General features: G+C 34.1%; 1 protein-coding gene across 2 annotated transcripts in view; it reads right to left on the bottom strand.

The window, feature by feature from the left end:
• The window catches only part of LOC134271900 (myc proto-oncogene protein-like), a 37,015-nt gene extending 21,672 nt beyond the window's left edge, over positions 1–15,343 (bottom strand). Inside the window, exons 1-2 of one of the 2 annotated variants that reach the window (XM_062754134.1) lie at positions 15,143–15,343; positions 9,100–9,247 (exon numbers count right to left, since the gene is read on the bottom strand). The gene's annotated coding sequence lies outside the window, so the exon portion shown is untranslated. Of the gene's footprint in view, positions 1–9,099; positions 9,248–10,308; positions 10,478–15,142 lie in introns of those variants that run through there. The other variant, XM_062754142.1, reaches the window with a different exon arrangement.
• Positions 15,344–21,905: the final 6,562 nt, after the last annotated feature.

The raw sequence follows: 21,905 nt of genomic DNA, 5'->3' as shown, positions 1-21,905 counted from the left end.
CAAAGCGTGACACTTTGAATTTGGACGTTGACACTGCCACCACCTTCGTTCACAGAAAATTTTACTTTTATAATTGCTGCTATCTATCATAATGTAAGAAATACATCAGTTTATTTTCCTTTCTATTGATTTGGCCCCATTAAAATTAGCACTAACCTCTTTACATTACAATAAATGTTGGTTTAAGTGGGCCAAAACAGTCTTCCTTATAATGTATGTCTTAATTCTACCATTGATTATAGTCTTTAATAACCTTTCTGAACCCAAAAGTCTTTGAGGAGACTGTAGCTTTACTGGTTGGTTTACTTATAAGTCTAATGGAGCATGAGGTCTTGAAAAATTTCTTGACAGCCTTTAGTTTTTTAAACAACTTCTATTCTGTATACCAGGTATTAAAGAGTCATTTGAAGTAAACTGAACCAAAAATCAATCTTACCCCTACATGTAAAAACATTTTGTTATACCACTTATCAAATAGAAATAATGATAAACAGAAAAGATGTATTCTTTGTATTGATTATCTAGGTTAACAAGTACCAAGTTTTACTCTGATCAGTCAAATCTTCATTCAGAAATATTTCATCTCATTTTCAATATCTTTAGCAACAGAGGCAACACATTTTGCTAAACTAGGAAATCATGCACAGATTTATGAATTTTGATACATTAGTTTATATTTGTGCTAGATTTTATTTAGAACATTGTCAAATAAAAATTTTAAGAGGAGTAACACTTTAATAATCAATAGGTTTTCGTACATTGATCAGGACCAGTGAAACAGTGCTGCAGGATACTGAAGATGTATTTATATCATACACCAGCTTTATATATCAGACCACAGACTAAAGTGAAAGAGGCTAATTTATGAACATTGCTAAAAATTATTTACAGAAATATATAAAGATGGAAAGCAATATCATAAAATGTTCCATAGGACTTGGGAGGGCTTAGTAAAATTAATATTATGGGGCTGACCAAAGAATTATAGCCTGCACTCTCAAATATAAAATTACATCATCCAAGTTGGTCAAGGTCAACTGCAAGGACACAGAAAATGCTTCACATGCAGCATCTGAAATAACTCATAGTGAGAAGAAGACTTGGAGTATTTACATGATATTGTAAAGTCATATTTTTGTTGGATGACATGATTTGATTTCAATGAGTAGATGTTTCATTTTACGTTTTGATGTGGACATGAATTTGTGGGCCTCCACATGAAATGCTTCCCAAAACTATCCTTTCCCCTTCAGATTTTTTCAAGAATCTTACAAATAAATGTTGTAATGAAGCCATTGCCTTTGATTGGCCAGTCATCTAGATAGTATAGGTGTCAAACCTCATACCTGAAGACTATTTGCAAACAAGTCCTATACTTGTTACACCAATGAACTACTGAATGTACACGGAGGGGTCAATAAACTAGCCAACACATTAAACCATACTAACTTCTCACCACGTGTATGTAATGCTTTGCTGACTTTATCTGTTGTGCTGAATTAATTTGTATACCAATGACAAATGTTGATAAATATGCATGCCATTCCTTGCTATGGAATGACAGCTTTTTACATTTTCCCTGGTCTCCCGGTACATAAAAGCTTGAACCAATATTTCATCACCAGCAGACCAACTTCTGGTCTCTGACCTTGTTTAAAGAGTAAATTACTTCAAGGAGGATCCAGTAAATAACAATCAGCTTGTTTAGTAACTGTACCCCACCAAATGACAATCTGTTTCATAATTGTCAAAAAGAATACACCCAGTGGAGCAGCAATGCTTATCCACAACAAACAGAATGTTTAGTAAACTGATCACAGACGGCCTGAGTTCAATGTCCCTCCAAGGTCCAAGGTTATCTGGTTAAAAACAAAAGCTGCTCAGCTCCCACCACAGAGCTGGATGTAAACAGTAACACTGGAGAAGGCGGCACCAGTGGGCCCCAATGCTACTGAAGCATCAAGACATGCCATGCATGGCAATTTATCAGGAACCATGGAGGCTTCACAAGATAAAACCCAATTTTCTCAAGAATTGTAAACATTTCATGTTACTGATATATACTATTTAATGTTATGTTTTCTTGTTTGCATATTATGAAAGAACTATGATGGCAAAGAAGCTGTCTTTTTCATTCCACTATTAATCAATAGGGATCTGTAAAGCACTGGAAAATGAAGTCGATACTACATTCAATTCAAACTTGATTTTATTAGAAGTTGCTTCTAACATCTTAAGGTCTACAAATTTAGCTAATCTATTCATAACTAATCCGTGCCAAGGAAAGAAACTTTTTGCAATTGGCCTGTCGGTGACCAGACAAAAAGTGCACTTCTATGAACTTGACACAGATGTTGTTGGTTGTATAAGTGTGGCCAATAGTAGTCTGGAATATGTGAAAACAGCAATCTCAACATGCAAAAAACAGCAATTACACACAACCTGTGACCAGAAACCTCTGTTAATTTCTCAGCTTACAACCTGCTATCAAAGAATGAATATTGATTTTTGTTCACAAGTACATTCATGCATTAGCTTAATATGTTAATCTGCCTGTCTGGCTCACTCATTGGCATTATGCATATTCACAGCAGACTCTGTACAATGAATTCAGAAAACCGGTCACTGTGGTGTACATAACCTCAGATGACATCGAAGTCCGAGCCAAAACAATACATCAGGTATACATTATACACAGTGTGTCCTTTTGTGCTTTACTTTTGCTTTACTTCTCTTTCACATGATGAAAGGTTAAGAGTTGGAGACTTACATTATAAAAATAAATATTTCTAGCACAATCGGTCAACGGCATGTCAGACAATGACAACGATTTCAGGGAATACACTTCTAGTACAATCATTATATTGTAGACATGTTCCACATTAAAAAAAGAATATTGTCAATTGATCTTCTAAAAACAATTTAGAGCATGTGACATTCTTTAACTTAAACAAAAACACGACTGAGGAAACTTAAGTGATACACCTACAACAGTACAGCTGATTTGAAAAATATTGCAAAAACTAAATATTAATGTGCAATTCATGATTCATATACATAAATATTATGAGCGACTGCATGTGCGAATATCATAATAGCGTGTAATCATGAAGCAGACTCTGTCACTCTAAGTGGTATAGCACCTCATGTTAGATCCTGATTGCACTTAACCAAGGTTACAAAGTAGCAATGTAGCATGATGTTTAGATTTCACTAGATCTTCACCCAATGATCATCAGATCCCTATAAGCTGAGAGACAAAAGAGATGGACAAAAAGAACAAGTTACGATCCCCCTCTAGTTTTCTCACACCATTTACTCTGTATGCCCCATAATAACAAGGCACCATCCCTTTTTCACTAGATCTGCAGATATCTTCACACAGGCATCCCGGGCACAATACAGGGAACACTGAAGGATAAAATGTGGCCACACAGAGAATAAGATTGGAAGGCATATCTCCTTTTTGTAAACCTGAGAACCCCTGATTATAGGAAACTAGGTGTGATGAACTATAGCGGTAAATGGGTGCAGCCTTTTTTCCCAAATATCAGCAATATTTGCTCTCAGACTAGAATTTACACAAAAAGAAAAATAACAAAGAAAGCTCTCAGCTTGTTCATTATGTTTAACTTTCAATTCATTAGAATTGAAAAATTACAACACGATTTAAGGAAAGTTCTTTATTTCTCAATAATAAACCACATCTATTACATAATACACTTTTGAAAAACCTCTGTGACGTCAAATAACAAAATAAAACAACCTTGTTTGACACATTTCACGAAAGTCTGCTTTCTTATAAAAAGTAACCAAATTTAATGCATAATTATCTTGCATTTCACAAGGTTTTTGGAAATTATCCAAAAATGTTAAATTAAATAAATGCAATTAATTAAGGTACACATGTGTTTTAAAGTGTGCTAATGACAGTGTTTCCTAGAACTTCATTTCATAAAAGCTGCAATTTGAATAAATTAGACAAATCACATATTTATTTCAGTGACAAAATGACATATTATAACTTAACCTAAAAGCACAGATATAGACTGAATTTTGTACACTAGACGTTGTTAAGGAAACCATAAGCAGAGTACATCCCTTTGAAATAAACTGTCACATCTAAGTAGTTTATATTTTATTACCCATGTCTGATAAATCAGCTACAAATAATCACATATATTTAATGTCTAGGAAATAGTAGAGTTTAGATAAACCTCCCTTGAAGACTTTTTTACGACACTTTACAACATATCTTATAAAGATCAATCCTGCTCTAAATATGGATTCTGTACTTTTAATTTGATTTTCACTTTTTTATCTGTTTTATCTTAATTCATATTTTAGTCCCACTTTATTCTTTGGTACAGACCTATAGTAGACAACATCATATAAGCCCACACAAAGATACTAATACAGACCTTTTTTTTTTCTTTGTGTAACACAATTCTAACATGATATAATTTTTAGAAAACATTAATTAAAATATCTGTCATAAATTCGACAAAAATCAGCATGCGAATGCATGGAGAAAGTACATCTGTGTAGCTGACAAGTACCCTCATAGTAGCCCCTACATCAGAAACCACTAGATGTGTATTGATACTTGTCACTCAAGGCCACTGACAGGAAATCTAAATTCTGAGAGGAAAAGAGTCTTTCAGGACATTTTGTCTTGAACTGATAAACTTATAATCCGAGATAAGTCCCTAAAAATGCATGATTTATTATTATTATTAAGGACAGGAACACCACAATTTGGTGGGGATTAAATTAAGGTAGCATACTGGCTATATCAGTACTACACATCATTATCAACAGATTAACTTGAGGAAAGATAATACTGGTAGGCCCCCAGTAAGGACTTATTAAGCAGATCAAAGATCACCCCCTTCTTTTCTTCTGGACACCTTGTAAGCTTCTTATGAAGGTGATTAGATAGTTAGTCAACTCAAGGACTGTCAAGCCACATCAAGTTTCCTTATCTTATCACCACTGACTTCTTAAATTTGGACCATCTGATCAGTTCTTATAGCCACATTACATCTATTTAGCCATTTAAAATTCCAGGTATTGACCTGTAATATTGCTTCCTGTATATACAAGACTTTAACAATGTTTAGGGGTCAGTCTTTTGTCACAGGTGGAATTTCTTGGCCCCGTGACAACCATTTACATGTACATATTTATATTCATTAGTAATCTCCAACCTGAGATTAAATGTTTCACAATCCAGCACGTTTTGCGTTCACATTTGAACACCACTTGAACTTTTGTCAAGTGTTCTAGAATAGCCCTTTACTAGGAAAAACTCCCCATAGCCGATATCATTTTGAAGATTTATACAAATACAGATGAAATTACACCTGCTAGGCTGCCACTGGGCTAAGCATTACATCACACCTTGAAAAATGGATGAGAATTTGCCAGCAAGTTATAAAAGTACTCTAATACATGTACAACACAGGTGCACTGCAGATACACTGTGCATATTCTGAGCACTGTATATTTTTATGATTTCATGTTGAAGGCATTTACAAGCATTCACAGATAATCATTTAGAGCAGGAGGGTGAATAATTAAGTACCATTCTTTTCCTAATGTTAACATGCTTTATGCCAGACACAGAGTTTTTTTTTTCTCTTACCACTTCATGCACACATTCTTACATATGAAAATTCTTCTAGAACAGCAATTTCTGTACCACATAATGAAATGTAATTACACCTATAGACAACAGAATTAGCAAACTGGAAATATGCTGGAGATGTTTGCTATTGGCATATGTTTTAGGTGATAAATGTCCTATGCACTAAAAACGAGAGTTACCTGACATAACATTTTGTCTTTTTATGTACAGAAACATCATGGACTAGAAATGAAATACAGCCTTTTTTATTCCTCCACACATGGCAGTATATTATTTGGAGTAATTAAATTGGGACAGCTATATCCCTATATTATGTAAATGCCTAGTTTAAAGCCTAATATAAAATGAAAATTTAACCATGTTTTATGCATGTTAAAATAAATTTATGGATTTTAAGGAGATAGACAATAAAAAATACAAAAATTATCTGATTAAGAAATGGGAAATATGGAGACACTGAAGAATTTTAATCACTGATTATTTGAAATAACGTGTAGAAATAAAAAAAATTACAACCTAAGTTACCCTGACATTTCTCATAGAAATACATCGTTACTTTTTATTTTAGTTGTTCTTCATAAAAATTTGATAATGAAGACGTCGCTTCATAAATCACTTTCATAATTCACGATCTGACAAAAGATATTACAGTTCTGATTAATGGCTACCCTTGAACTCTTCCTATCTGTCTTACTCTACACAAAGGATATTAAAAAGTGTTAAAAATACAAACTGAATAAAATCATCAAACATTATTAAACAAAATTAATTTTCATCATGTTCCTAACTGAATATGTTAATTAATTCAGACAGACACAGTAAGCGTATTCTCTAAATCACATCTTTCAATCATGACCCTGACCTTTGACCATGGCCTCATAATTGGCCTCATAATATAAAGGTACTTGTCATAAACTGTGAAATCTAATAGTTTGGGGGCTTTAATTTTTGTTGAAGAAAAAAAAATGAAATCTGTATATTGGAAAATACCAAAGTTCCTACAATAGGCCTTTTCGCATTAACTCCGGTCCTGAAACTTGTGCATGCGTAAAACTACTTCCACGAGGAAAGTGTCTTTGACAACAGAACGCACAAGTGACAATGATTCGGTCGTGTGTTGTATATAAATGCCACAATAAAGCAGACACGGGGAGCAGGGAAAAGGGGATAAACTTTTTCAGATTCCCAAAGGACAAGAGAAAGCAGAAGGCTTGGGTTAAGGTGGTGCAAAGAGACAAATATTAATGGACCCCAGCTGAAGCGAATTATGTGTGTTCGTCCCATTTCCATGGAGGGTGGCACAATGACGATCCGATGTCTTTGCACATTTTCTGTAGCGTTGTTTTGTTTACCTTCTTTAAATTGTCGTGTGAAGCCATGATGTTTTCAAAGACACTTTCCTCGCGGATGTAGTTATATGCACGAGCGAAAGTTAGCACGAAAAGGTTTATTATTACAGAAATCTGCAATCATATGCTGTAAATTTTATCTCTGTCCTTGATTTTTGACCAAATGACTCCAAAGTTTTCCCTGAAGCTACCCTCTACCTATATCCTTTGACTATGTAAATGCATGTATGTATAAAGTTCTTTAAATTAGGCTAAAGATCTACTTTCTGTGTGAAACACTGTAGGACAGACAAATATTGTGGTTATTACTACAAGGACATCAACAATTTTATGAATAATCTAAAAATGACAAATTCACAGTACCGGTATACAACATTTTCCAAATCTCTTCAGTTCCCAGTACTGTCTCATAAGCTATTAAGTCTAGAACTAATTACTAAGACCAGTTCCATTTATGTACTTTTTTTTCATTAACAGAATCAAGGAAAAAAATTTCATTTCCTTTATTAGAAATCTATATTTCTTTTGAACATGCCTGTGAGAGGATGTACGTGAGTATATCACATGTACATCAGACTGTGAGGTAGACTAAAGGTAGACTAGAGGTTGTCTTCTGAACTGCAGGATAATAACCCTAATATATCAGGTAGCCAGCAAGGTCCATTACTAGGAACATAATATCTCAAGCCAGCAAAGTCAAGATTTCAACCTGTCTCATACTTTTATGATGGAACACCAGAAAAAAAAAGATTTGCGAGATGCATTGCCTTACTGAACCTTGCAGTTGGCACTCCACAGTTCTTAGAAATTACATGTTTTATTATATGTAATAGAGTTGTACTCCAGTATAATCATAATGTGTCTGGCATTATCTGCTGTTTTCCTTAATCTCTAGAGAATTGGTGGTGACATAATAATCAAATTTCCTCATCTAGAACCACTGCCAAAGCTCAAGTATAGAAGGTGTATATAACTTCTAGGCTTATGCAATACAATATCCATATTAAACTGTGTTTTCTAGAGTGCAGGTTCTTCAACTGTCAAGGTAACAGTATTAAACCTGCACTGAGCTTTGTAGGTTGCAGTACTTCACATGCCCAGACTGTTTGCTACTAAGGGAATAAATTCCAACAGTTCTAGACAGTCTAGAACGTCTAGTACAAGGAATGATCGACTCTTTACCCCCGCAAAAAAAGAAATATTTCATTATCTCCCACTCTTCCATACAATGGTTCTGTTTTCTGCAGAAAATCAACTTATCTTTATTTCTGCTAGGGTTCATAGAGGTTTTGCATTCATCAAAACTGTGAACAAATTGTACATGTAACATTTCTGTTTATTCCTGAAAATAAGTAGAGTTTTCAAGGGTCAGAATTCTGTATATAATAGATAAAGGAATCTGAAGTGATGTATGGTAGAAAGTGAACGACAATTTCCTGCCTTCCTTTTTAGCAATACACAGAAAACTTGACTGGGAAAATTACACTTTTGTGAATCTTTTGTTTGACAGTTAAAAAAAAGTCAGCTTTGTGAAAGTGCGATAATAGAGAACACTTCCTTTTGTGGTTTTAATTTGTGTTTCAAATCAAAAACATATTACTTGTCTACCATCAAAAGACAGAAATGTCTGTCTGTCCCTAACTTAAAAGACAAGGTTTCAGCCTTTTTACAGTTGTACATATTCGAGTTTTCAAGCCTTACATGAAAATTTAATTGGCCTAGTTAAAAGACAAAACAGACTTAACCATGTCATGTCATATAAAACAAGATTTTTATTGGGCCATATACACATTAGTCAGTGCACGCTTCTCCTACTACTGGTCTAAGACCGACATAGATAATCTGAAAGTTTGACCCATATATCATGATTATTTCTAGGTCTACTGTGATAATTTTGTTTAACAAATATTATCAATGATAGAAAGAAGATAATTCAGACAAATATTTGTTCAGTAAACTTTTTAATCTTACACTTCTTAAAAGATTAAATGGAAAATCAGATCTCAATTAAAAGTCAATTTTATTAAAGTGTTCAGTAAACTGCATGCAGAATGAGAGATACCGTATTAAAATTTTATACACTGATATTATTTCACTTACCTCATACTTCTAATAAGATAATCCAATAATGAAGTATATCCAATACAGAATTGAAACTGAACAATGCACTTTTTCACAATTTTCAAAATAACACTCTGGATTTAAGAGCACACTGTATCAATCAAGTTTCCTCCATATATTGCCAATTCTGAAATGCAAATTGAATTTTGTCATAAGCTTTGAACTTTTCATTCACATTGCTAAAACTGTTCATTCAGAAATCTAACTTGGCATATCAGAACAGAAAAGCTAGAACATTTACAAATTAAAAAAGTTCTTTCTTAGTTATAAATGGTTGCTACATTTCAATGAAAAATCAATACTTGATTTTACAAACTCTGTGTGAATAACAAAATTAACTTTTGTATATTGCGTTCAAGATAACAAAGTTAGAACTCAAACTCAATCAAGAATTTAAGGTATATCAACATTTTGAGATACAAAAGTGGCTCTGGGGACACGAAGTAAGAAGCTGATCAATAAATCACAGGTTCAAATCCACTGCGGGACATGGAGATAAGTCCTTTGGATGAGACCTATAGACCCAGGTCCCATGTAGCAGTAGGTGTTGACCTCTCACTGCTCAATGGCTCCGGGTACTGAGTCTAGGTAAAAAATTGAGAGATCTCCAGAGGCAAGTGAAGAAGTCTCTATTTGAGTGAAAAATTCTCAAGAGGGACATTAAACAACAAACAAACCAAAGAAAAAAAGTTTTCCAATAATTGGTCATATATATTTTCATAAAGATTGTGTAGAAATGACGGAAATGTGCATCAATTATTTGCTGTTAGTTAGAAACTTTTAATCTCCTATCCAGCAATTAGCACTAGACATATCAAAGTCTCCAAACCCCCAAACCCACCCATCCCCCTCCCCACCACCACACCACACACACACAAATCATAATTACGTTTCTTCCCATCACTTGGCAGTGAAATATTGGTCATTTGCTAAGCAATAGAGTCAGTGAGTTCTTTCCACAGAGCTGACTAATAAGCAGTTCCTTATACACATCTATATCAATCTTATCAATTAATTCGCAGGGCGATGAATCAGTCATTTATAAACCTGTAAATATACTGAGCAGACAAGATGATATTGGTTATACAGTATTCTCCTGAATTTGGCATACAACAAACAGGAAAAATATCAAGAGCTGTAAATGTTTTGCATAATGAAACTCTACATCTTAGCACTAGAATTACTTACTGTTCTTAGTATCCATTTATGTACATAAAATCTGATCAAGTCTTCTTGCCTTTCACCTAGCTAATATTGACTAATAAATTTCAAATGAATGAAATTTCTTCATAAAATGGTCTAAAATAGGCCAAGAGCCAAGACTTGAACATGCATGAAGTTACTTTACAAACTTTGTTTTATACAATTTTTATGTGCTTCTAAGTTCTATAAATATAACTTAGTAACCCTTTTTTCTTTCTTCCCTTTGCATACAGTCTTGTGTGAATCTTTATACATCCTTTCTTCCCCCTTCCCTCTTTAGATTTGTCAACAGAGTTGTGATATGAGCTTTAACTTTAGCTGAACAAAACAGAAGGCTGCTTGGTAGTCATGTGATATTTGTTCTTTCTGCTAAAAAACACTTTCAAAATATTTTTGTTCTATATCTCATTTCCTTTAGTTTTAAAAGAGTTGTTTTTGAGAGAAACTCTGAAGATTAAATGATTGAGCCTCTCTGTAAAAGTAAAAATGTTCTTGCACATTCTACAGTATGATACCATCTCAGTGCAATCCAGAACCTCTTGATAAATGCACTACATGCATTTACTTACACTATGTTGAGTATGCATGGCAGTGTGAATTGTGAATGTATACAAGAACACAAATATGATTCTATATGCATGTGTCTGTGTGTATAAAGGGGGAGGGGGGGTTGAAAGAAACTATTTTTTCCACTTTATTGTACATTTATCTTTAGTTCAAGGGAATAATAAAATAATAATCATGGAAACTCTTGGAAAAAGGGCATGGGAAACTTCATCTCTTTTTCTCCATAAAGATTTCCATAAAATCTATAACAATCTAATTCTCAGTTTCAATGAGAAAATAAGACTCAGTGTTTCTTTAAAAGGCATTCCAGCTAGTGTCTCTTAGGAATATAGACAGGAATTTTTTGTGGGAAGTAAAACAAGTCAAATATAAATTTATCATATCATTTGCAAAAGAAAATATCTCAATAACTTTGGCAGAGGCCACAAAGTCATCAGCTCTTCTATTGTTAGGAGGATTTTTTATCCTTTTATTGCTGACAGAGATGAGAGGGGTTCTTCTAAGCTCATGTGATCCAGTCGACAAAAATCATGCATCACTATTACAATCGAAGAAGAATCGCCAGATGTGCAGCATAAACTTCATATGTACAACATTGCACACATGTCATAGAAGGTTATCAGAATAACATCTACCATAGAAATATGTCTTACAGATTCTTACACATGGCAGAACCCATGACTTAAGATGGTGAAAATCTACCCTGATCTATCTCACATCCTATGTATATACAGTAGCTAGAGTGTCACAGAGGGCCTCTGTGAGGCTATTGTTTGCGATTTTGTAGTGTCGCAAGAGCACATTAAAGTTTTATTGCTAACAGTTAACTCCTGCACCCTTAGTACTGATTAGGAGAGAAGATTATCTTTGTTGATGGTGGGCGGGTCACCTTTGATGGGGGGAACAAACAGAGCTACCAGTGTGGGCCTTTGTTGTCTCCCTTCTCCACTTACTCAAAATCTTTCAAGACAATTTGTTGTAGTCAAGAGTTCAAGTTACTGTAAGTAGCTTTTATTTCATAATACCTTTATACAGTGGCTAGATAAATCACCGGATGTATTTACACCCGTACATCTCATGCTCACAGAAATCAGTTCAAATTCAACAAGCCATCAAACCTCTTCAAATACGCAGCCCTGAAGCTAGGTTTTGTTGGGCCTTGTTAACTGGCAAGCCTGTTGACACCCTCGCCAAGCTTTTATACTCTGGACAATACCACCTAAGCCCTCTGATCAACACCCCTACTTGTTTTGCTATTTGGACAGTTTTTCATCTTTGTCTTCCTAACTTTACCTAAGAAGGAAACCAGCCATAACATATAAATCAATTATTTGTACAAAATTAATGAGACACTAAAAGGAGTTTTTCACAAAGGGATGAGCAGTTCTGGTTGCTTTTCAAAGAGTCAGAAAGCATGAAGTAGAACCTCTGAATACCTTATTTCTGTAGGAATGTGACTTGTGTCCCAGAAGGTTAATGAGCTCTTGCTGGCAATTTATATAATTGAATCTGCTAATGAATACAGCTTACCTGAAATATTACAAAGAAAAACTATAAAATGTTGCTTGAAATCATAGAGAATTACAAATGATAAACATTTCCCAATCAATATCGAGAGACAGAGGGAAAGAGAGAGGGCAGATAAACATATTCCCCAATTTTCCATGCAAATTAGAAACCTTAACATCACAATATGTAAAATCACTGCATGTGTGAAAGTAGCTTTAAAATTCTTTATTGATAGCCCCTTTTTGTTTGTTTCTTATGGACATATTTATTTAAATCAATTGTAAAATGGAAACACAAAACACCAGTCACAATGATAACCTAACCCTCCCTTTTAATATTTTATTATGTGATTAGTAACCCAATACATTTAATGAACCATAAAAAGATAAAATTGAAACCTTTTACAAGTTCTGCAGAAGTAAACTTTTAACCTTTTAAAACTGTTTAATCTTTCAACACTTTTATTGTCTTAGGTCACTTCTACAGCTGGTTTATCTGTCTGTCAGTAAGGACCTTCTAGCCAAGATTACAGCATTGTCATTGACCTGCCTAAAACAGTTTAACCTCTACCTAGCCTTCTATCACAGTGTTAAACAAACAGTTATGGATTAACCATAATCAGAATGGTTAATCTGTCTGTAACTCTGTTTTAAACTAAACTTGCATTCAAATTTGAACAATGTATTTAAATGTACACATAACACAACTATGAGACATTTTTCAAAAGCGACAGAGCATTTTTCTAAGTTCATGAACTTTTGTATACAAAAAAAAAAGAAGAAAGAATACCAAACAATTAATTTAAAATCGAAAAATTGTGGTCTAGATCCTAAGATCCCCTCTTGTACATGTCAATCACTTTGTCATAAAAATGGTATTCAACAAATAAGGTATTAATCACAGATTTTCGGATAATATAGCTGGCCCGCTTGTTTTGATATTGTAAACAGGTAGCATACAACAAATTCTGTTGGTTCTCTGGATCATCCTGGCTACTGAATCAACAAGTATTTAAATTTATACTCGCGCCCTTAAAAACGGGAACTCGAACAACAATTGCCCCGTAAGGAGTGTCAACCGAGCGTTGTATAAAGATGGGACCCCGTTTTTATTTAATCATTAACTACCTGTTATTGGGCTCACCTTACCTGAGGTTTTGAAATAAATTTGACTGAATGAGATTGAAATATCAAATACATAGCAAAGGCGCAAGGTCCAACAAGGTGAAAAACTATCCTTGTAGATAGATAAACATTAGGCCTCACATTAACTAAATAAACCCCTGATAAGACCAGATAAAGAACATTCTCTCCAGTTGCTATGCTGTTTTCACTCATTCAGAACTTTATTCATGACTTGAAATTTTATCAATGAAATTTGACCTTTCTTATGGCTTTTTGCACAATAGATTTTTTCCTCCTTAGATTTCTGATAGAATACCCAATTTGCCTTTTAGAGCAACAATTTCCTATTTAAAGACCTAAGCATTCATTTCACAGTTAAATTAGTGGTAAATTTTAACTAACTATTGTGAGTGAAACATATAATCACCGAAGATTCAAGATGAGCAGCAAAGTGATGCAAAAGCCATGTGAAGGGAAAAATCTCTCCATCCACGCCACAAGTTGTTTTCTTTGTTAGATTCATTTGCAAGGAAGCGTGAAACCTGTGTAGTAATTAATGGGCACTGGGTACACAGCCTGATTAGGCTGGGTAGATAGATTGAACTTTACTTATCTGTGGTACTCAGTGCTATACCCACCCCTCAGATCAGCCTTCCCAATTATAGGGAAAAAATTTCAACCATGACTCGGTCATTTCTTACTTTTAATTAAAATCTACCAATTGACATAGTAATCTTAGCTTAAAGCTAAGCTAAATCCTTTGTATAACTGTACAAGGATCACCTAAACAATTTTTTTCTTTGTGTTGTTTTGAATTTGATGATTCAGTCAGATGTGTATTGTAAGGTACACACATCTAACCACACAAAGAGGATTGTCTGGGCATTTTCGCGCCAAAAGTCTTATCTCCATAACTCCTCCCACTGTCTGGCTCCACCTCTTTACTTGATTGACAGAACAGAAAAGTAGTTCCAGGCCTGACCTATTTCACAATCAAAGTGCAAGTCTCCATCGACCCCTGTGTACCAGTCAGTATATATTTAGTCATGATCAGCAAAAGATCAATAAAGAACATTCAAAGCCTAATAAACACTATCTATAGATCCAGTAATATTTTTATATAGAAAACGATTTTAATACAAGATAATTTCTGAACACTAATAAAACGACCATCAGAGTAATTTTTTTTCTCATGACCCAGTCCAGCCCTAATCAGATCAATATGATCTTGTTGGCAAATATTTGTTTTCCTGTGATATAAGGGAGACACTTAATCCATCCTGCGTAAAGTACTATCTAAATACACCGTACAAAGGTGCTTGTACAGTTGTCTAGCAAATGCCCCCTCTCCATTACACTAGGACAAATACTAACGATGGTCACTGTTTGTTCTTGGTATTTCCACCCCATTAACACTTTTCAACAGTCAGTATTCACTGTAACAGATACTTATTTCATTAAATGGAATCTTGCGTCTCATGTCTTAAACATAATGTAGTGAATAGGGAACACTTTTAAATAATACAGTATAATCAAAGGGAAATAACACTTATATAGATATGGAATATACATCAAGTTATGTATTTCATATGGAGAGATTCTAATGATAGGCTTATTACCTTGTAGCTTATTTTGTAGGTTGATGAAGAGATTTCTAGCTCTTTCACCATGTCATTTGAGTGTGGTAGCTTTGTTTTACTTTTTCTTTTGTTTAGCTGTTTTTGAGCTTGTCCATCCTTAATTGTCACGAATCTGAGCATCCTGAACTCTTCTTCACAAATATCTTCTGATGTTCCAACACCTTCTACTTATATTGACATCTAAATGCATTGTCATCTGTAAATAAATTAAAATCTATTGTAAATAACATTAAAGATGACTATCCTTGAATCATGTAATCTATTTTAACGACTAGGTAATACAGATGATTTTGCTACTATATTTTTTTAGTCATTTCTATGAAAAATCTGCTTCTTATTCAAGTTACAAAAATAATACTTCATTGTGAGCAATTTAATATAAAATATAAATTAAGGATTGACATAGTGGCCCAATTTTTATATTTTCCAGTTCATTAAATACAGAAGACTAGAGGAGGAAGGTGCGAGATATTGGACGTAAAAAGTTAACATATTTTCTGAACTGCTCCATCATTAAAATTAAAAGAGCTGTAACAAAGAAATGATAGTTTTATCAATAGAGGAAAATAAAACTATCAATAAAATCCAGTGCAACATATGTCAACAATCAAATGTGACACGAATCTGGATATTCTTTTACAACAAATCGACTTTCCAGCTCATTTTAAAGTCGGTAAATTGCAAAAAATGAACACAGCCACTGTGATCATTAGGCACATAATGGCTTTTCTACTAATTATTTATTCATGCATGTCAACGAAGCAGGAGGAAGCTTCAAAGGCTAACGGCCCCAGGCCACCATACCAGACATAGCTAGTATGACGACACAACAATGCTGTAACACACCAACTAATGGCAACCAAAATTTTAACTAATCATGTGCCCTACATGCATTCATTTTTCCTAAGAACAATATCAGGGAAAGTAATTTGACAGCTCATTTCTCTTTCTCCAGCAGAAATACTAAAGTCTTACTGCGAAAAAGCGGTAATATCACTATGACGCAAAGTGGGTCAAAAAGACATTTAAAGGAGTTTTACAGCCTTGAGACCCCAAACATCCTGCCTATCCCCCAAATTCCATGAAATGTAAATATGGGGGTTTTTCCTTCTGAAAGTCCAGAAACAAAAATATGTCATGACCCCTTGGGAATATTCAAGACTTGATGATTGGTTGGTGAAAATGTAGATGTGTCTCAAGAAATGGAGTTTTTTTTTTTCTCCTTTTAAATGTATACTAAATTGCCTTGTTCCAGATTAAAACCCTTATTTTTTTCCCATCAAAACATTTATCCTAAGTGCCATTATGGATATGACAGTAGTTGAACAAAGGTTATGTGTGTCTGTCAACAATTCTTTTTGTAATGCATTTAAAAAAATAAAATAACCCACACATATTGTATTGATATTCAAATATTGAATTTAATCTGTCAAAAAAGGTCATGTCACTTTCATGAAGAGCTAGGTTTGTGCTGTTTGTTATGAGGGGGATGAGATAAAAACTTATTGAGTCCCACATCATGCCACATGCTGCTGCCATGTAACAGATGTGTGGTCAATAGCCTTGTCATCCTTCATCAAGTGACAAGTTTAATTAGAGGTTTTTATAGATACTGCCTTGATTACAGCCTCCTTAAGCTTCTAACTTTTTATTCAACTACCGATTCCAATTCTATCAATTAAGACTCCCATCTACTCCATTTTCCAATTCAGACTCAAAAATCTGTTACCTTTAATTAGTACAGGTGTTACAATTACAAAACTACTTTTGAGTGATGCTTCTCATTACACAGTCTATTGAGGTGGACTCCCAAATGTTACTGAATGACAAATGGTCCTTTTCAGGTTGAGGTTATTCCTCTATATCCTGGCCAATCATGTCCTGGGTATCTTATCAAGTTAGGGGTTTCTGATCCACTCTCAATCCACAGAAACCCATGACAGTGGAGACTGAGTTTAATGGGATTAGAAATGGGCTCTCTGACTGGCCTCATAAAAGTTTGCAAGTGCCAGTAATAATTTTTTTTTAATTTAACCTAAAACTAAATTTTAAAAGGAAAAGCACACTATTTTTGAACAATCTTGAATCTGCACTATGTAATTAACTTTCAACAAACTTTCATTCCTTTTTTTGTTGTTGTTGTTTGTTTTTTAGCACAGTGGTTCTTCAGGGGAAGATTTATTCTTATTTATCTCCCTTTGAAAGAAGCAATGACCCTTCATTTGAACAAACCTATTTCCCCTTCACACAAGAAAGTTTATCTATAGGCAAGTTTGCTTAAAATGGCCTAGAGGTTCTTTAGAAAAATAAAACTACAATTTTGTTTTTCTTGAAAAGAATTTGATAGATGCTTTAAAATTTTCACTAATTTGTAATTATCTCTGCTTGAAAGAAGGGTAATTTTTACAAGGTTTATAAAGACAAACGACTAATGAAAAGTTCAATTATTAGTTTCAGTGATGGAAGGGAGATGGCTAAAAATGATGTTCGTTCAAGGTGCCAAGTGAAGGTAAGTTGGGAATGAGACATGTCCTTGGTTGAGCAATTAGTAAGGGAAGAAAAGCTTTCATATAGAGAAAGTGCCTATACTTGATTCACACTGGATACACATCACACCAAAGACATAGGAGTCGGGTTGTAATGGACACCATGCTCACACTGGGAAAAAATATCTTAATCCACCCATTATGGCAAATGTGAATGGATTATTCTTTTTTCATATTAAAAAAAAGGCTGTACATGTCCTAATGCCACAAATGCCCCTGCAGGCAGCTAATATTTCAAATTAGTAACTAACTTAAGACAATGATTAGAAATTGTGCATTTTAAAATCTTTTCCAAGTTCACGGGAGATAACACAGAACGTGATTTGTAACTTCTGGTAAAATACCTGCATATATGATATACAACTTCAACCTATACAGACGTCCCTACAAAAGTTAGAGAGTGAAAATTTCTTCTTTTTTTTTAAGTTCAAGAAGGATAACTCTGTCAAAAATCACCAAACTATGACCAAATTCGACCTTGACCTGTCTACTCCTTTGACGTATCCATATGTCAAATTTGAGTAAAATGTGTCCAATTGTTGCTGAGATAATGAACAGAAATTCAAAGATGATGAAATGATAGAATGATGGAATAACAAAACAGGGTAACACTTTATGTCCCAGGCCATTTAATCGTGGGGGCATGAAAATAACCTGCATGGTAAAAAATATGACCCTGGTAAAGTTCAGCTGCTGTGAACAAATGCTATGGAACATGTCACATTACTGCCTGGACCAGTGTTTCATACATAAGCAGAAGACTGGCATAAGTGCATTAAAATCTGAGAGGGGGGGCTTATTTAAAAAAAAAAACAAACAAACAAGAGAGGTTTGTAAAACACTTATGCCCCCTTTCCCAAATTGGAATTTTTCCAAGTCCAAGGGGCATAAATCTGTCAAAAATGGCGCAATCATACCCAAAACAGAACTTGACCTAGATATCCATCTGATAAATCTGTATATTTAATTTCATTTCAGTATATGCAACCTCTGCGAAGGAAATGAACCGAAACTGCAAATTATTGGAATTTTTCTAAGTCCAAGGGGCATAACTCTGTCAAAAATGGTGCCATCCCAAAACAGAATCTGACCTAGATATTTATCTGATAAATCTGTATACCAAATTTCATTTCCGTATTTGCAACGGTTGTGAAGAAAATGAACAGAAACTAAGTGGATAGGGCTGTATCAATATATCGATAAGTATCAATATTCAAGAATAATATCGTATCAAAAAATAACTTCCAATATGTATCGGACAAACAGTTTTTCTTCTAATTCTGTTTAAAAGATGGGAATTTCAATCTCCAAATAACAGTTTTAATTTGAAGGGTTATGAAATAATTTGTAAGGACAATGAGACAAGAAATATTGTATCGTATCAAAATTTTTGGCTCAATACAAAACCCTATAAGTGGACCGACAGAGAGCAGCAACCTTACCCTAATGTGTCACAATCTTTTTATAGATTTAGCGCCAGTCTATCCTCCATGGTCATAATTTGAAACTTGAATCAATACTACCTCAAGATACTTCTACATACTGTAGATCACTAAATTTTCGCGACACCTCATTTTCGCGAGACAATCATTGGATCTTTATAAGCGAGACATAATTTTCACGAATTGTTGTTATTCCTCTATATAATCGTAAGGAATACTTATATACGCGAGAATAAAATTTTCGCGAGCTCATTGTCTCGCGTAATTACGCAAAAATAAAGTTCTCGCGAATAAAAAGTGATTTACAGTAAGGCGACCATAATTTGATTTTTAGTTTTACGGATTTTTTTTCAAGAAAGGTCAAGTCGGAGGACGAAAAAAAAAAAAAAAAAAAAAAGAGACAAAAATCATGCTAGCAACGATTTTTTTCACATATAAAAAGTCACACATTTCACTGTAGTATAAAACAAAACAAAAAACAACTTACAAGATATGTTTTTTTTAATAATTAATACACATTACATGTATAAATGTTGTTATTTATAAAAATTACAACTTTTAATTCAAACATTGTTTAATATGAGTACCATGTAATATTTGAAATTATAAAAATTTAATTATGTTCTTCACTGTATAGTTTGCACATTCATTTGAGTGTCATTTGAATAATATTCAGGGTAAATATCGAAGTTTAACTTGGCTATCAAACGAATTAATAATATTCTACAGACGGTCTGAGTTTCCAGCTTTTAACTGATGGATGAATGGATTTTTCTCACTATACGGAGCAAGAGAACTGTTTCCTGGATTTAATAAAGATCTGAAATTGAAGGAATTGGAAGTACCTGTTAGCCAAACTTAAAACTTTATACATTTTTAAAAAATAACATGCGTAATCTATTGAGAATGAATTAGATGGATTCTTAGATCCTGCATTCTTTTTTTTTACTCTTAGTACATATGATATCAAAGCATTATTGTAGTCCTGTTCCAATCTGCTAATATCAATATATTTTGAAATTCAGAAACTTTATTTCCCTGTTTAGCTACATAAATTCAAAGAAGTCTTCTAGAGGTACTGTCAAGTTGCTCTGCAGTTTCAAGGGCTTTTATATGCTGGTGTTGATGTAGGATTTGCTAAGTCACTGAATCTCATAATCCGCGGTGTTCCCTCTGCAGACTCTTTATTAGTTACCAAGTACTTGCTTTCATTTCCTCTTTAAATTAATTATAAAGTACTGTAGTTCATGTCTTTCCTGATCACCGTATTATTTATGGAGGAATTGTTTTGTTTTAGGCGCATATAAACTTGTTTGCAGCAGAGTATCAAGTAAATTCATATAGTTATTTACCGTCCTTTTATGCAAAATTTCCACATCTGGTATCTCTGTATTTGATAAAAAACACTTTTTATGAGGATAATGAGCAATTACAACTGCAATTACATCTGGAAGCACAGTTGACATCTTGATTATTACCTGTTAACAGTGGCAATAAACAGATTAGCTACCGGTAAACACTGCATGACCGCCATTTTTGTTTTGACTTGTCGGTATTTTACAAATCGAAGAAGGTAAAAAAATCCGGATTTTTTTCGAAATCGGTAGAAACAGCAATTAAAAAAATGGAGAGAGACATGCAATGGGGAGGGTTCAGAATTGGTAGACTCTTGATAAAATCAAAGTTGACAGCTCACATTCTTCTACCATTCTGCACATGTGTTTTTTTTACGTTTCTGACTGATTTGCTTTTATAAAACACAGGTTTGACACGAGCGGATTGAAAAATTCCGATTTTATTTTTTTTTTGAAATGCAAATTTTTAGAGTCGGCGGATCCGTAAAACTAAAAATCAAATTATGGTCGCCTAATTGTGACAACTCATGGCTTGGATTTTCTATAGAAAAAGGTTTGAAGAATTTTTCCCCATATGTTAAACTAGGATAGTGCATAGTGACCCAGACCAAATCCATCCATGGACATTATTTGAAACAAGAGGCCCATGGGCCTTATAGGTCACCTGAGTATCATGCAACAACTTTCCAACAATTAAATTTGATTCATGAGACCGACCGTGGGTTTCCGACGATGTTAAACCAGAGGCCATGAAATTCACAATTTTGAAAGAGGCACCACTGCTTATCATAATTATGCATGCTTACTTTGGTTAGTAATACCCAGAGGCAGATCAGAGTAACAAAGAGAAAATGCATTTCCACTTTATCATTATCAGTTGTGCACCCCATCCCACAGGAACCACTGACCCTGGGGACACATCTTTCAAAATTTTGGAAATTTTATAAATTTTCTTTCATCATGTTGATTAATACCAAAGTGCAGATTTCAAAGCATTAAATTATTTTCAGACTATGTATCCCCCCCCAAGTACCTCTGTCCCAGGGGCTAAGAAAATAAGCATTTTTGGAAGAAGCAGCTTTCTTCGTCATAAATATATACTAAGATCATTGCCATAATACCAAGGATCAAAGGAAAAGATTTTCAAAGAATTCGTGCATTTTCACTATATAAACATTAGAGCCCTGCCTTAACACAAGAAGCCCTGACCCAGGGGCCCTGAAATTCACAAATCTCAAAGAGGCATCCTTACTCCTCATAATTATGTACATAGTTCATTTGTTTAATTCCCAGGTCCAGAAAAGAAGATTTTTAAAGAGTTTATGCATTTTCACTATATAATCAATAAAGTCCCACCCTAACACCAGAACCCCCAACCCAGGGGTCATGAAATTCACAA

This window comes from Saccostrea cucullata, unplaced genomic scaffold (assembly GCF_032062105.1).
Source record: "Saccostrea cucullata isolate Sc308-1 unplaced genomic scaffold, CSIRO_AGI_Scuc_v1 ctg790, whole genome shotgun sequence".
NCBI lineage: Eukaryota > Metazoa > Mollusca > Bivalvia > Ostreida > Ostreidae > Saccostrea > Saccostrea cuccullata.
The sequence above is the reverse complement of the archived record's forward strand: the minus strand, read 5'-3'. Positions and strand labels throughout refer to the sequence as shown.